We start from the raw sequence: 18,089 nt of genomic DNA on the forward strand, positions 1-18,089 counted from the left end.
TTACATCATCGAGAATTATCAACCCCTGCTTCAATATAACTTAATTTTTAAGCTACCTGATACCATTAAGGGACACAAAACCCCAAATCAGCATTGCTAGCACGACTTGTGGTCCTCCCTTTCCTTTTCTCCCTCTGTTCCGCTGCCCAGGGAGTCAGGTACAATGTCCTCCAGGTCCCTACAGGGCACACGCACGCATGGCTATCATGGCGGACCAGGCCGTACCATCACTGGCTGACCTTGGTCTCTTCCCACAAGAGATGAAAAAGGGTTCTATCATAATGGCTTCTCGGGGCCGAAGAAATATATATGGAGAGTATGAATGAACCATTTCCCATCTTGGCCTTCCTCTCTACTTCCATACTGGACCTAAATGGTTCTGACCCTCTACGGGTCACCTAAATTCCCATCCTGTCCTGCACCTGTCTGCCTCCTGCTCCTTCTAAGTTAGGATAGTCACATGCTGACTCCAATAATAATCATAATAATAAAGGCTTTTCAGATTGAGTGTTCTAAAATAAAAAAGCCAAAGAGCTTAAACCATTTCTGGAGATGAAGAGTCATTTATTTATTTGATAACTGCTTACTTTTAAGATGCCCTGGAACAGCATCAGAGGAGAAAACTTTCTGGAAAAAAGAACACGTTTTCCATCTGCACTGTCTAAAAAAAATAAATTGGTAGCCACAAAACTAGTGACAACGAAGCCCTTGAAGTGAAGCTCAAGTGTCTGAGGAGCTGATCTCTACTTGGATTTTATTTTATTTATTGTAAATTCACAGAGCCACATGAGGCTAAAGCAGCATCTGTAAGTATCTCCCACAATGGTGCCTCTCCTCTCCACAGGTTGAGAGTTGGTTCAAATGCAGGTTTGATGAGAGCAGAGCCCTCCCATGTTCAGAGTCAGAAACAGGTGTGGGCTCTCAGTGAGGGTTTGTGGCATGGCTCAAATGTACTTAAATGGACTAAAGGAAAGTGAAGAAGAGGTAGTTAGAAGCCGGGCACCAGTGACTCATATCTGTAATTCTAGTTATTCAGGAGGCTGAGAACTGAGGATGATGGTTCAAAGCCAGCCCGAAGAAAGCCTGTGAGACGCTTATCTCCAATTAACCAACCCCCAGAGAACCAGAAGTGGCGCTGTGGCTCAAAATGGTAGAGCGTTAGCCTTGAGCACAAAAGCTCAGAGAGGGTGCCCAGGCCCTGAGTTCAAACCCCACTGGGGTTGGGGGAGCATTGCTGGTGGGGGTAGAAAGAGGTGGTTTGGCTTACAAAAAGCTTGGCTGTATTGTCCACAGATACGCTGGAATTTTCTCTCCATGGTAGCGTAGCTCTGAAGAACTGGGACACAGTCTATACAACACGCTACTGTGTTAGGCCTTTTCAAACGAGAGTATTTTTAAATTAGGGGAGACCTTCTGAAACATGGAAGGAGGCTGGCACTGCAGAGCTGAGCATTCTTGCTGTAGACCCCTGCAGGAAGCCTGACAGGATGGAATTCATTCCTCTGCGTTCCCTAAACATTTCAAAGTCAGCCACACTGTGTGGGAGAAATGAAATTTTTAACCTCATTTGTGATTTCTGAGTAGGAAATTAAAACCTGTACACAGGAAAAGAACGAAGGCCTGATGTATTTGATCAGGAGTGCTTTATGAAGAATTTATTATCAGGTAGGAATATCAAATGAGACACAGAAACTGCACAGAAGCCCGAAGAAAACAGCAGCATTTGACAAAACAAAACAGACGCGAATGGGCTTGAGCTGCTGATGGCTGAGGGATAAGGAAAATAAAAGGAGGAAATTAGAACAAATAAGATGGATGATGTAATTACAAACTGAGAACAAGTTGGAGAAGAGAAATCTGAGCTTGTTGATCACAGAAAGTAAGCTGTTTCAGCTGTCTTAATCCACAGTAAGACGTTATTTCTAGTTTACATATATCATTTAAAAATGCATATTTAAGTATCTGAACATCAAATCAGGCTCAGGTGGTGTTGGCTGGCATCCCGTCTCCAGCATACCAAAACATCTCCAAGTAGAAAGCACAGACCACCTTCAGCTGCCTGGCATTAACTCTGTCCCGCACCCCCTCTCCTTGTTCTCTCTGATTGCCTTCAAGATAGCGCGTGCCCAACATGAAAGGATTACTATAGCAACACAGGAAGCTCTTTTATCGGCATGGAGGAGGTTGGGCGAGTGGTGTAGGAAATCCAGAGAAGAGAGCAACCACGAGTGCCCGCTGTCAAAACCTTCCTGGAGATTCTTCACTGGAAGATGTGTGTTCCAGAAAAATGATTAATGCGTGGAGAAAAAAAAAAACTGTTCTAATTGAACATACAGTAATTCTGAATTTTCTTTTTGTGTGACAGATAAGATATAATCATTGAATTTCTTTCTCCAGAGGCTCCGTGGGGGGGGAGGGAAAGAAAGAAAGAAAACCCTTTGTGGAAGCAATATCTTTGGTGTCTGAAAGATAGTCTTTTTATATGAAACAAATTCTGCATTGGGTTACTAAAAGCATCCACCTGCTTATCAATCTAAAAGCTGCATCTTTAAAGGTCACAAGTGAAGGAAAATCAGATAGACTCATTCTAATTCCTAGCAAACGGGAGCTCATTTCTCACCAATCCACCCTGCAGCGCCCAGTAGCGTGACCTTTCACTTACAAAGAGAACAGCAGATTTCGGTCTCTCGTGTGCTAGCCTTCCTTCCTCTTCAGGAATTAAATGCGGTTTTGATATGATCATTACACACTTCCATATTATTCCCCTTGCGAGGGTCTAGAAATTAGCGTCCCTTCACAGGGACAGGGAGGTGTGCGGCCAGCAGCCCCTCCCTCACCATGGCTGGGGCTTGCAAAGGAACATTCATTAATAATACGAAAACACAGTTTAGCACCCAGGATTCTCCCGTTAGAGAAATCATATACAAACCTGTGACTTGCAGCAGTGAGTGAATAAAAAATTAAAAATGAATATTTAATTGCCTGTTGCTCTTTTAAATTAGGTCTGACAAATTCAGAGATGGCTATTCCTGCAGATAAAGGTGACTGGGAGGCATTAGAAAGTAATCAGCATTTTGGGGACCCATGGTAAACACAAGTGGAGAAGGGCTGCATGCTAAGGAGTGAGGGAGGGAGACTTGGGGCTTGTCCTCCCTTCTCACTGCCTGCTAAAACACCAGCTGGAAGGGTCAATGACCCAGTGTGATCGCAAAAACACTCGCTTCTGAGCAGCCTCTGACAACCTTGTTCAAGTCTGAAGTCAAGAGGTTCTAAATACATGCACACCAAGATGGGAATGTTAAGTGAATGGGCTTGGAGGTAGTCCTACTGACACTGAAATGACAAGCACGCCTCGGATTGCATTCATTCACTTGCGGAAGGAATTCTTTGCAGTTGCCTCACACAGCGATTTCAAGGAATCTGAACGTAGTTTATTTACACTAAAGGCAGTAGGTTCAAGAGTAATACAAAACAAAAGACAAAAGGATTTGGTAGCTCACATCGGTGACCCCAGCAACTTGGGAGGCTGAGGGAGGAGGATGGTAGATGGATGCCAACCTCAAACCCAACCAAGAAAACGTTGGGCATGCGCCTATTAGAGCTGTGCAGTCCAGGCTGGCCAGGGTGAAACATATGAGATGCTACTTGAAAGGTAACTAAAGCAAAGAGAGCTGGGGGTGTGGTTCAAATGTTAGGACACTTGCTAAGGACGCGAGAAGGCCTGAGTTTAAATTCTAGTACTGGATAAAAATTAATAATAAAAATAACAATTATTTAATAATGATGATGATAATGTTATCTAAGTAGAAGTGACTTACATGGAAAACAAAAGCAATCTATTTCATTCCTACAAGCCTCAATTTCCCGGGCATGAAAAGAAGAGCACGACTCTACATTCTCATATGAATCCAATTTGAATTCTTGGTGGAATCCTGAGCAAATGAGATGCTTAGTACATTTTACATTAACAACAATTAATAATTTAGAGATGACAATGTTTCTGCTGAAATAATAACAATCTACTCTTGTCAAGTATGTTACTGTGCTGGGTGCGCGACCACATTCAATCCCCCCAGGAATCTGTGTTAGGCAGGCCAGACAAGAAGGTAGGCCCAGGAGATAAGACTCAGATCACTCACTGGGGAAGCCAGAACTCAGATTCATCAAACCTTGCCAACTCCACGTTGTTTCCACTATCTTGATTCAGGATTAACATTTGTAAGAAATATTGTTTTCTTTCTTTTTTTTATGCACATCTTGAATCAATATTGATATTCTAATTTAGGAGACAAGGACACCCTTTGCTATTTGCATATTGTAATAGCCTTCAAGTTCATTATTGATACAGATCTTCTGGAAAAAGGAATATTTACACTACTTTACTGCTTTTAGAAAAGTAGGATATATGATATTTACCAAATGCTGACACATAATTAGCCATCATTTAAACTAGTGTGAGGAAGCAACATTAAAAGAGGAAACTACACAGAGAACCAATATTTCCAATGACTTCTTCTAAGCTAAAAAAATTAAGGATAACGATTCTGTCCTACAGAGAACCCCACAAAAGTCTCTTATCGCATCCCACGTAATCAACAAAAACAGACTTGTACTTCAGTGTCATTTCTACAGTCTCATCTAGTCCCAAACCATTCATTTTAAGGCAACACAGGAAATTCTACTATGTAATGTTCTGGAGCCTGTGTGCTAGAGAGACCACCATAGCAGTTTGTGTTTCATTGTGATTTAATAGTATTTGTTTCCGCTGTGATGAGTTTTGTTGTAGTTCTATTTAAGAAGGCAACAGTCTGGGATTTTGTCGACTTGAATTAGTAATCAAGTTACTGCAATTTATTGAAGTCCCAATTTCAAGAATTGAAACAGAACCAAACACAAACCTTCTTACTCCTAAATCAATAGGCCAGTCAGTCTTTCTTCATAAATAATCTTTGGGCTCAGACTCTGTTAATGTAGAGAGATAATAGGGAAATAAAAACAACCTATCTTAAGTTATTTCACGAGCAGGAATATAAGAGAGCGGAGCACTGGGAATCGACCATGGCTTCCAGGATCCATCAAGGTTCAATTCGGAAAACTGAGTGGTGAGAGCTATGTCAGAGGTAAGGATAACAGGCAGGGCAGTGCCCCTGTGGCTACTGACAGACGCACGCACAGCATACAAAGAGTGCCCTCTCTAGTGAGGCCTAAAATCTCTACCAAAGACTCCCCACAGGAAGTCTGGGTTGTCCTCACACGACAAGCATCTACAAGAGCAGCTTCAGCTTGTACCCTGAAAAACAGGGTCTCTTCTCCATCAGTATCATCCTACTGCCCACCAAACATTCCTGAATCTACTTCTCCTAGACAGCTTCCTCTCCTCATCCATCTACTGGTGCAGGATTTAAAACTGTGCTGATCCACTCTCACATCAAAGCTCTCCCTTCAACACAAGGAGCCCTCATTTTCTAGCCCTTCTTCCTATGTCTGGCTAACCATTTTAGATTTTCTGTTCCTTTTCTTCCATTTTTCCTTTTTTTTTCCTGTCCATGAAATGTGGTTATTCTTTTGAAAGTCCCCATGAGGTCATAAAGTAGAAAGAAGAGTCTCAGGTGATAATAAAAATTCCAAAAAGTCCAAATAGAAATTGCGTTACAGAATGGCTCCTCCTTCCTTCACTGAATAATGTCAATTCCAGGAGAAAGCAATTCTTAACTAATAAATGCACTTTCCCTTGAGCCGTTTGAACAGAAGTTATCAATTCATCTATTAATTGCATGTACATTCTGACACATTTTGTCCATTTCCATAGCCATTCTGACAATGAAGTCTTGGACATTTCTACCTGTATCAATAACTGTTCAATACATCCACAACCAAATCTATCCACAAGCAATCCACCTGCTTCTCCTCTTGGCTCTTCCATCAAAGTTAAGGGCATCTGTCCTCACTGGTCACTGGACTCTTCTTACTGGCCTTCAATTGCCCTTTGTACATTCCATCTCCTTGAGGTCTTCATTTCTATCTCCCCTGACTGTACTGGCCCTGGTTAAGCTCTGAGTCTTCCATCATCAGGACTACTGTGTGCTCCTAGGCTTCCTCAACAACCCATACTGCATTCTTTCACGTATACAACTACACACGTGTGTGTGTGTGTAATTTGTATGTATGTAAAGCTATCCCTTCTTAGAAATCTTCAATAACTTTTGTGTTTTCTTTCTTTTTCTTTACTAGGGTTTGAACTCGGGGCTTTCTGCTTGCTAGCCAAGTGCTCCAGCATTCTTTCCCCACTGGTTAATTTTGAGGTAGAGTCTTGCTTCCTGCTTAGGCCTGTACCTGGACTGCAGTCTTCCTATTTTGTGCTTCCAGCTACAGCTGGGATGACTGGATCCTACCACTATGCCCACATTCTACCAGTGGAATGTCGTCTCATGGTCTTTTCTGCTTGGGCTGGCCTGAAATTGCAAGCTTCCCAATCTCTGTGGGATGGCAGGTGCTCAAGATACCACACCCAGGTGTTGGCTGAAAAGGAGTCTTAAAAACTTCTTATCTGGCTGGCCTCAAAACTATGAACCTCCATTTCAACCTCCTAAGTAGTTGGAATTTCAGAAGTGAGTCATCAGCATTTGACTTGACTTCTTGTTCTGTTCTGAACAAAATCTGAAGTTCCTCATAGGAAACCTTTAAAGGAGCTACTTAAATCTCAAGATGACTCCTGCTAAGTTTTGGTCAAACTAACCCATGTTGGAACATTCTCTTAATCTGGCCTGTTTCTTGTTTCTGTGTTTTATCTCATGTTGGTCTCTCCATCTAGAAGGATACCTGCAGTGATTGCTTGCTTACAAACCACAAATCTTCACTGGCCAAGACTCAAATTAAGGGTGCCTACTTTCATATAACTGCTCTTAACAGTCCTATCTGGGAGTGAGTTCCTCCTCCACTTAAGTACCACACTACTTTCTGAGTATTTCCTTGTTTATATCAATATAGGTAATACATCTGTTATGATTAACCTATGCATACATTTATTCACGGTGGGTATAGTATCTTACTTTTGAATCACACACATGGTCCTACACAATGGGACAGTCTAAGGTATTTAACAAATTAATTTCTGAGTGAAATTCCCCAATTCCTACATAATCAGCACTTAGCAGATTGTAGCCTGTACTAGGTAGTATAAGTTCTCTTGTATTAAGTGCATATAATACTCCAAGTATTGCTATTGTAGTTCCCTCCTCGCTATGCAGCATTTGGCTTTGAAGAATAAATTAGTACAAGAGCTTCACTGTATATGCAGTGGAAAATTAACTTCTCATAAAAATGGTTCAATTCAAGTTTATTAGAAAGCTCTTGGTCTTACTGTTTTGCTTGGTGGAAAATTTTGATCAGAAATTGTGAAAAGCAGAACTGCATTGACAGAATCGTCTGGGATCAGAGAGGCCTGGATGATGCAATTAAAAGGTGGACAGACAGGTAGACAGATGTTCAGCTGCATGATCAGGAACAAGATTGTATAAAAAGGCTTCTTTGATCATTAGAGATGCTGCTATAATGAAGCCCTGGATACCTACTCGGAGTTTCTGCCGGCTCTCATCTCCAGCAGGTGTCTTATGAAGAAAATAAGGCAAACACAAACAGATCCACTGCCAGCTACTAAGAAGCTGCTTGGCATTTCTTCCTGTTGATTAAGCCACAAATAAAATCATACGTGTTGTGCTTCTGACACAGGCAGGGTAGATAGCTCATGAATCGTTAGAAAACACATCTTTCTGAAATATTTCAGCATCCATTTACTTTGCTGAGATCAAGAAACTAATATCTGTTCAATATTCTTTCCTATGTGATCCAAAAACCTCCCTTAGGGCCAAGTACATGGCTCCACGTGAAAGTACCAGCCTAGATATAAAAGCCAGGAGAGACAGGATGGTAAATTGAGAAGAAGCAGGCAAATTATGAACGAGAAAGTAGACCAGTGGGGCTCAGAATGACTAACCCTGGGTTATTCAGAGGAATAGAAGGGGCGCACTAATGTGGATTGGCTAAAAAGGCAGTGCTAAATGCTAATGTTTGCCTGTGGAATGTACTGCGTGGTCCCTTAGAAATAACACTGGCTTCTCATTTCATTTCTCCACAGCTCAAAAGGAAGAATGGGTTTTCTGATCGCACACAGGCAAAGTATATAGTTCCAGAACTGTTAATGATTCACCACCAAGCCTCAGAGAGGTGGGTGCCACACAGTGAATGACGGGGAGGTCGGTGGTAAGAAGGAATTCCTTGAGGAGTAATAGTTGCTACGAATAATTCACTAACACTTGTTCACAAGTGTCTGCACTGTCATTGACACCTTTCTGTACAGGGTACCCCCATGCATGACCATGTTGGGTTCTTCCTCTGAAGCAGAGAAGCAACTGTAGTACTTACTCATCCGATAAGGATTTTAAGAACACAGCTAAGATGCTGCAAGTAGCCATGTGACTCCCAGCAGTATCAAACCTTACAGAATCTGTTGACTGATTCTGATTTTAGAATTAGGGTGAAGGGGAAGAGAAAGGACAGGATGCCGGGAAAGAAAGAGGAAGAGATCCAGTCTCTAGATCCTATTTTTATGGCTCAGGGTAGAGGTGAACGCTTCAGTAAATCACACTGCCAAAGACAGATGGTCATCTTGAACCACAATTTCCCCTTTTAGAGTCATCACTTCGTCTTGTGAAAGCCTTTCGCTCAATCTGCTCATGAAATCATTGATCCTGTTTGTTACAATGTGAATGGCCCAACCCTGAAAGGGTCAATCATACTTGACTAGCATGGTGGGGGCTTTGAGGAAGAGATGGAAAGAAAGACACTACATTGAAACTACAGGTTGGAAAACCAGCTAAGACACAGGTTGCTATGGTATAGACCACTACATTGCATTACATCTCCAAGTGACACTTACAAAGCTTCATCTGAATTCACTCTAATTAGTCACTCAGTATCCACGTGGATTTAGCTGCATGCAGAAAGAAGTACACTGCTCAGAGCAAGTGCCAAACAGGATAATAGTTATGCTGCTTCTCACTTCTCACTTTCTGTACTAGATTTCCACCGGCAGCCCTTTGTACCACCACTTGAAATCTCAGTATTAGAGACAATGTATGATGTCACCTAAAGACTGTCAGGTCAGACTCACTCAGAATACGAATATGAAGAAGACCACCATGACATCTGCCTACTGTAGGTAACAATGACCAACCACAGAGGTGATCTTAAATTGGGTTCTCTTTCAAGATATCACTAACTCAAATTGCTTTTGTCATAGTTCTTTTAAAAAAAAATATTTTCAATTTAGAGCTGGAAGGAAACATGAAAGAGTGGGCCCGACTGCCAGTGAAGTTCACTGCTATGGCAGGGCTAAATGGGCCCAGACCGAGAAGACAAATGAAACAAGACACATGCACTCTCCCTTATGCTCAAGTACGGTATTTAATATGGCCCAATGTGATTTAGTTTCATCTTTGACAGGGCCAGAAATGGCTGCTGACTTTATCTATAGATGGGATACGCTCACAAAGTATTTTTTCCCCTTCCCACAGGAGAACAATTTACTTCATAGCTCAGCAGCAGCAAAAAAATAAAAATAAAATAAATTAAAAAAGGATGAACATTATATACATACATTTTCTCCCTTCAGCCATCATTAAAGATTAAACATCAGTGATGCTTAATAAATTCTAGAAATAGCAGCAGAAATGCATGAGAATGGCAAGACTGGACACCAATGTGCAATGTGATGGAGAGCCGCCGAAAAGGTATTTCCTCTAAGTTAGGAGATGTTTCTACAGTATATAGAATCTCAAAGGTGGGCTGCTTTATTATTTTGAAATTCATTCTTATATTTCTGCAGAGTTCTGCAGTTTGACCTATTTGTCTTAAGGTTGGACTGCATTATACATTCTTAAGAAGCAGAGGCAAGACAGACATGGCCTTGAAAATCACCATCAACATTGTAATCAGTCTCTCTGATAGAGGTGATGCAGAGCACTGACACTGTAGCCGCCATTTTCCCTTAAAATGGCATTCCCATGCATTTGAAGACAGAAGCAGAGGCCTCTGCCTTGAATTTGCAATGTTTAAAAATGGAAGGAATACCCTATTGGATTCAACGCTTAGACATTAACAATGTGAATTCAAGGAGTCGAGGTTTGGGGGGAGGGGGAGGGGAGAAAGAAAAAACTTGGTCGTAATCTTCCCATTAAAGCATCCGATATTCCTTTCTGATTGAAAACTGTGATTTCGGATTAGATACTCTAACCATATTATAAAAAGCAAATGCAACAGATTTTTTTAGTTGATCCAGCCTAAATTAGGCTACAAACAACGAAGCAGAACATCTTAAAAAGAAAAGAAAGTATCACCTAAATAGATTTGTTCTATTTCAAGAGAAGAATTTTCAGGGGGTTCCTCCATCTAAATTATGGCAATATTTTCTCATTATAAGCAGTGCTACAAATAGAATTTAAGAAAACTCATTTCCTGGTCTTTACACTTTTTAATACTCACATCTTTGCTTGAAAAGTGGACCCTATTATCTGTCTTCAGACAAGAATGCCTTTCCTAATGGGGGAAGCTCTAAGATGCTGCCTTGTGGAGGATCAAATTAAGGGATCAAAGAAATTTCAAAGACAATTTCACATTAATATCTGGTTCCCTTCTTTTCTTTCAGGGCAGTACATGGTGTATCTTACACTTCTGGGCACAGACTTTTATACAATATAAAGTAAATACCATCCAAATTTTGTCCTGAAGAAGGCTTCTCTTTTCCTTTTTTTCTTCTTTCTCTTCTCTCTGTCTCTATCTCCCCCCCCCCCCATTAGTCTTGGGGTTTGAACTCAGGGCCTGAGTGCTGTCCCTGAGCTCTTTTTGCTCAAAGTTAGTTGCTCTACCACTCTGGGCCACAGCACCACTGGTTTTCTGGTGGTTCATTGGAGATAGAAGTCTCATGGACTTTGCTGCCCAGGCTGGCTTTGAACTGTGATCCTCAGATCTCAGTCTCCTAAGTAGCTAGGATTGCAGGCATGAGCCATGGGCATCCGGCACCTGAAGAACTCTTGAAACTAAATTGTTCGGCATTCTTCAACTTGTAGGGAAGAAAGGTTCATCTCTCTTATTCACAATGCAGTCTAGATCTATGGTTGTCAAAAATGAAAATGTGAAAAAGAAGATAAGATGTGAACATTCAGGGCTACTTCCTCATGGCTTCATCACAATCATCCCTGATTATGGTCACTCTGAAGAGATGAATGCAGTACTTAAAACCGTTCAATGTGTATGTGGGCTGTGAGTATAAAATCCTATTTATTTTAGTTATGCTCAATTTAAGATGGGGTCCCAAACTGAGAAAATTTTGAGAAAGGAGCTTCTGAAAGTATCCACGAAGCTGGGCTCAGTGGTGCATATCTGTAATACCATCCACAGGTGTGTGTGTGTGTGTGTGTGTGTGTGTGTGTGTGTGCACATGCGCATATGTGGACAGAGATGGAGGGAATTGTGGTTCTTGGCCAGCACAGCCAAAAATGTGAGAACTCTGGTAAAAGCTGGCAAGAGTGCATGCCAACAAATAAGCTGGGTGTGGTGGTGCACATCTGTAGTCATAAATCTATAAGCTAAGCATGGGTAGGAAGATGGTAGTCCAAAGGCTCCGGGGCAGAAAGCATGAGAACCTATCTGAAAAATAACCAAAGCAAAAATGGCAAAAAGGCATGGCTCAAGTAATACAGCATCTGCCTGGAAATCATGAGACCCTGCGCCCCCAACCTTGTCCCATCCCCTTTCCTCAATATCAGCTAGGAAACGCCCGCATGTCCCTAAACAAAAGCCCTTGGTTCCCTTCCCTCCCCCCCCCCCCCCACATACAAGTAGAACTTTAGCATTCCTTTATTACTCAGAGCTTCTCTTGCACTTCAGGGGATTTATCCTGAGTGATGGCAGAAGAATCCCTCGTCTAAAGCAAAATTCCGTATTGATATTTAGGATGATGTGAGAGCATCAGCACATTAGAGTGAAAGCGTGGATGAAAGATTTTGGTTATTATTCTTAAAGCTGACTCACCCACACAGAAGGGCCCACAACTACTGAGAAAGGTTTGATTTTTCAAAGGAGACACCGGACGCTAGGAGATGAGCGTGACAAGCGGCAAAGCCCAGCTTTGGTTTCCACGGCCTCACACAGCCAGGGAGGGAGTAAGCCTGACAGTAAGAGACTTGGGGATTGGGAAATTTAGTCCTCAAGAGCAGTAGTAATTTCCAGCTGACCCAAGATGTTCAGTCCAGTTTTACCTGAAGTCAACACAGAACAAAACAAGTGAAAACACACACAAATAACCTAGGTTTCTAGTATCATATGAGAATACATTGCATAAAAACACTCTGTGATTCTCTACCAGTAATACCATGTTTATATGGTCTAAAACACACACAAACGACCTTTGCACCCCCACTGAAAACACAGCCCCAAGCCATGTTCTGTGAACAGCGATATGGAATAGTGCAGAAGAGCTCCAGTTCTGGGTTCACAATCAGGTTCCTGCCCTGCCTTCATCAGTTATTAGGCCTGTGACCTTAAGTGACTCAGTTTCTTAAAGTCCTTCAGAATGTGTGTGTGTATGTGTGTGTGTGTGTGTGTGTGTGTGTGAAGAGAGATAATTATCATTATGAAGTCTGAATAGCAAGTGTATTCAAAATGCTTTCCATTCCGCATGGGGAGGGTTTGGGGTAACTGTTTTATATCTTGATTATGCATGCATAGTTAAAACGTAGAGAACTGTACACCAAAAGAAAAACAAAACAAAATTTGGCTGTATTCTAGTTCTAACATGAAATAATGTGTGTGTGCATACATAAAGCACTCAGTAAGCACACACAGCTCACTGCAGTGCCCAGAACATTATAAGCATTTTCAAATACTGCCGATACAGTTTTTGCTGCTGGGTTACTGCTGTTATTAGCAAGCCAGGTAGAGTACTTGTAACCAGAGTGACACAAATAAAGGGGCACTAGGTAGCCCAGGCAAGGTTCTCAATGGGAAATGAGCGACAGAACGGAGACAGCTCTGTGCCACGCCACTGCATCACTGGTCCAACTGGGAGCTGGGCTGTGTGCGAGGGGGGGATCTCTGCCATCTCTGTGCCGCTCCCAGGTTACAAAGAAGACACATTACCAGTTGCCATTACAAGATGCCAGGAGAAAAAGGGAAAGGGAAAGAGCAGCGATTTGTGCTCACCAGACATGAAAACAAAGCAACTGAGGAGAGCGCTTTGATGAGCAGAGTGCACGCTCTGGGTGTGTGGGCTGGATCCTACCCTCGCCCTCAGAAAGCAAGGTGGTGGTGGTGGGGGAAGCCTCCAAGTTCATATCCAAATAGGTGCAGTGTGAAAACATCAGCCAAGTATACATTCTGTTCTCAACAACCTTAAATTCTGTTCTCTTTTCTGGTGCAAAGCTTCAGCATACAAAGTTGCAATGGAAATCTTATTTTTGTGAAAGAAGCAAAGGATAGGGGAAACAATTCAAGCCAGATTCCAGTATGCATGTAATCAGGGAGATTTTCTATGCCTGCATTTTTTTGGTAAATGATGTTTTTGCTCCAGAGCCAGTAAAGCCATTGGCTGCCACAGACCATATAATGTGTTGACGCTCCCCGATGGGCAAGCAGGCGTCGGCGAAGCACTTATCTGGTTGTGAAAATGCATTCCCTCTCAATATGCAAGTCTATTTTTCTTCCTGCAATAAACTACATTTGTTTGATGCGGTGTCTGATAGTTTTATAGTGTTTGTTCACATACTCACTAATTTGCGAGATTGGGTAATTTGCAATGGGTCTCATAGGTCATTAGTGCAAACTAACAGCATTCTATAAAAGATAAAGCAAGAGAAACTGGCATTCTGTCATAGTGCATAGCAAACCATCGTATTTCAATTTAGGAAGCTGACACCTCTGAATACATTCTTCCACAGCAGGAAGGTGGGTTTTACTAGCCATGCCCTCACCCTGGGGCCTCTGGGGAAGGTAAGAAACATCAGCGAGAGAGCTTCTAATCCACCACTTTCATCTCCAGCTCATGCTCTATTTTGAAAATAGACAACTATATTCACATCTTGGCACTTGTCCACCCTAAACAGTTTACTATTTATATTTGAACCTGGAAAGAAGGCACAGAGGCATCCTTCCTACACGATCCCCGAGGCCGGCTTTTTTGGCATGGAAAGCACACACAGTTTTGCAAAATTACTCAATGTATACAGCTGCATTCTACAGTTTTCATTAAGAATTCAAGAGATGGAAACAGTTGGCTTCCATAGGAAGGTGACTAAATCTACAGGGATATTATGTACAAATAGTCTGGTTAGAATAATAAATGCTGCATGTGCTTTATAATGTTAGACATGTACAACACGGATTCATTTGTGATCTGAGTCTCAGATTTTAAAAAATGAAATCCTCGCCTGCTTTGAGATAAACTTAAGTAAATAATGTTTGCCATCAACTCTAAATGAAGAATGACAGTTAAATTTTATAATCATCTTCACAGCTTCAGGACTTACTTTATATTTTCTCAGGCTCGTGACCCAAAGGTTGCCATAGCAACAAGGAAATCCTACCTTATCAAGCGCTTACATTTACATTCCTTGCAGCAGCTTCCCTTTATGAATTAAATCCATCATGGTCTTCTATTCTCAAAATAAAAAGTTCTTAGGATTATCTGGCAGAAACAAGGATCAAATGCTTTGATAGAAATACACTATGCAAAAGTTAATTCAATGGTGGTTTTCTTTAGGAAGAGACAGAACGGTGGCATAATAAATAGCTTATGTCCAAACTTCCTGGCTTCAAAGAGAACTTAAATAGAGACATCGTACTGAAAACGACACATCCACCACCTATCAATTTCATCCTACAATTATCAAAGACATAATCTGATTGGATAGCATACTTCAAACAGGTTAGAGAGACAAAGAATTAAAACTGCCAAAGATAACACACTGTTACATACACATAGCAAAACTAATAAAAATGGGTAACAAACAAACAGAATGCTTCAATTCCCGACTCAAATAGGAAACAGATGACAAGCTTCACTTTCACGACTGTCATACAGTCAGTGTTGCCCTTGTTTCTGGAGGTGTCAAGGAACTCAGCCACAGGACATTACTGCCCTTGTGTTGCTAGCTGTGGAAAGTAATTATGTATGTAGTGAAAAGCCTATCGTTGCCCAACTTGGACAAAGATGAAGAAAGGAATGGCTACTATTAGAACCCAAACCCAAGACTGCCTCAACTACTGCAACCACACAAGAAATAGAACCATGGAAGGGAGACATAGATGTTCCTTTTGGTAAAATATAAAGAAACTAACTGCTGAAGGATACACTGGAATCTAAATCACCCAGAGCCCTCACATCACGGCTTGACAACTGCTTAATGGAGATGATGTTGAGATAGAAAAAAATTAGATTCTAGCCTCACCTGCCATGCAATCCCCAGAAGGCCAGAAGATTATGCAGACTTCGCCTATGGGCATCTTCTAGCTCTGATGATAGACACAGACTTCAAGCCAGTTGGCATTGTCAGAAAGAACTTTCCTCGCTCGCTGTTTTCTACCTTCATCTCTCTAATACCATCTTTGAAATTCCTCTCATTTTCCATGTTTTCAAGTCTCTGCTTCTTCTACTCAGTTTTTGCTTCTTTATCCTTTTGGTCTTTGATGCTGCTATCCACTTTTCTCGTTCCTCTAGCTTGGAGAGTCATAGTACAATGAGATAAAGGATAAACAGTGAACTGACTGGCCACAATGGAAGGAGGTTTCTTTCAAGTGCCATTCATACTCAGTGCCTTCAACTAGCTCTTTCTCCCTTTGTGATTTCTGCAGTTAATGGGGAACTGGCATCTTGATTTCAGATTTTTCTGGGGTGGGCATCAGCCCAACTGTAAAGTATAAGGGTGCCCTCGATGTCTTACGACTGCTTCTGTGAAAGCTTGGGAAAGGCTGGCCCATCATTTATTTCAAGACATGTAATTCTACGGTGGGCCCCAATGGCTCACACCTGTAATCCTAGCTACTCAGGAGACTGATATCTGAGGATCTCAGTGCAGAGCTAGCCCAGGAAGAACTCTCTGGGAAACTCTTACCTCCAATTAACTACTCAAAAACAGGAAGTGGAGCTTTGGATCAAAATGATAGAGTGCTACCCTTGAACACAAAGAGCTTGGGGATAGCACCCAGGTCCTGAGTTCAAACCCTATGACCGACAGAAAAAAAATACATATAAATTAAAAAAGCAGACCTAATTCTGATTAAAATCTGCTAAGCACATAATACAAAAATATGCAATATAAACTCTCAGGCAGCATAAGATCTATTTCCCTTATATTAAAATGTTATACATTTTTCTATGCAGGGTACTTTCAGCAATAAGTATAATTTAATGTCAAAATTTTAATTATGGTGTAGTTGTGGAGGAAATAGTTACAATACTGCGCACACACATACATACACACCACTTACAAAGATCAACAGTCATCTGCTTTCAGCACCACACTATTATCACAAATTCTCACAATCACTTGCATATAACAAAATTTTGTGTACTGAACACAGTACAAGAGAAAAGATATAATATATGTTCTACATTTCTGAGCCATTGAGAGCTAGGATTATCTTGGATTATTGTTAAATTAGTGAGCAAGATGAACTGTCACACATATCTTCCCTAACCAATTTAGAAGTTATCCAAAGCTTTAATACAAAGGGAATTTCTGGGAAGCTATTTGATGAACATGGCTCCACTATGCTGTAATAAAAGTCTCAAAGATATGCCAATAACCAAACCGACAGGCAGGCAAGAGTTTTCATTTGGTTAATGCACTTCCAATTTATTACAGGGTCTCAGTAACAACTTGATATCTAACTTATGGATGCATTGCTTAATTATCCTTATCCACGCTTTCACTTTCCAAAATGAGAAGTATTTAAGTTGTCTGTCAATACTTCATTGTAGGGTAGCAATGGGGATCGATTGAGTGAATGAGTGATGTACAGTCAGAATGTCAAAGAGAGAGCTGGGATCATGCTGTCGCATTAAATCAGGTGAAGAAAGTATTTCAGGCCAATCAAACATATGTTACGTGATTTTTTATAATGTATATATTTTAAATGCTCACATTTCTGTTGATCCAGATTTCCATCCTGGAGGGCAAAATTAACTCCTCATATTGCAGAGATATTATTCACTATAGATATGTCTCCAACCCACTAAAAGTATTTGTTGGCCATATTTGGTAAAAATTTTCAAACAAAAGCTCCAATTTTTCTTTTTTGAAAACTTAACTTTCCTTTGCAAAGAAGTAACTTTCAAAGGTAACCTCATATAGTCAGTGCTAGTTAAAAAAAATACACTTCTCAAAGGGCCCTACCTTCAGTCAGTAGTAGCAACAAAAACAACCTAGCAACAAAAACAACCAAACAACAACAAACCTAAGCCAAAATAAGGAAGCAGTTACAATGTTTCCAGTGAGAGAGGAGGACAAGAATATGCACACAAAACAAAATGGTCTGGAGAACATTTTAAAACTGATTTTGGGAGCTGGGAAGGTAGCTAAGTGGTAGAGTGCTTGTCCAGCATACATGAGGCCCTGGGTTCAATTCCTAGTACCACATAAATGATAAATAAATAAAATTAATTTAAAATGGAATTTAACTAAAAGCCAAGCAAAAGAGTGCTACAGACCAATTATTATCATCAACTAATGCCACATCTGACATTGATCTTAGGCTCTGCTCTTAGTCTCTAGGACTAACTAGGTCCTAGTATTCCAGGTTCTTTCGGTCTTATTGATGTAGATCAGTCTGTAAGTCTGTCTAAGGCGAGATTTAAAAAAAAAAAGCACAGGAATTTATAAATTTAAGAATTTTAGTACTGCTGCCTTGAAGGGCCAAATGCTGTCACTATCCCAATATTCTGAATTAGTCTTTATAATCTTCCCTTGGGTGCTAATCAACATGTCACATCTATGTCCCAGTGTCTAGTTAACTTAGGTGTCCTTGTTTTAAATCTA

General features: G+C 41.0%; 1 protein-coding gene across 1 annotated transcript in view; it reads right to left on the minus strand.

Annotated features, from left to right (window-relative positions):
- Cadm1 (cell adhesion molecule 1) overlaps positions 1 to 18,089 on the minus strand; it is a 312,144-nt gene that overhangs the window by 112,420 nt on the left and 181,635 nt on the right.

This window comes from Perognathus longimembris, chromosome 3, assembly GCF_023159225.1.
Source record: "Perognathus longimembris pacificus isolate PPM17 chromosome 3, ASM2315922v1, whole genome shotgun sequence".
Taxonomy (NCBI): Eukaryota; Metazoa; Chordata; class Mammalia; order Rodentia; family Heteromyidae; genus Perognathus; species Perognathus longimembris.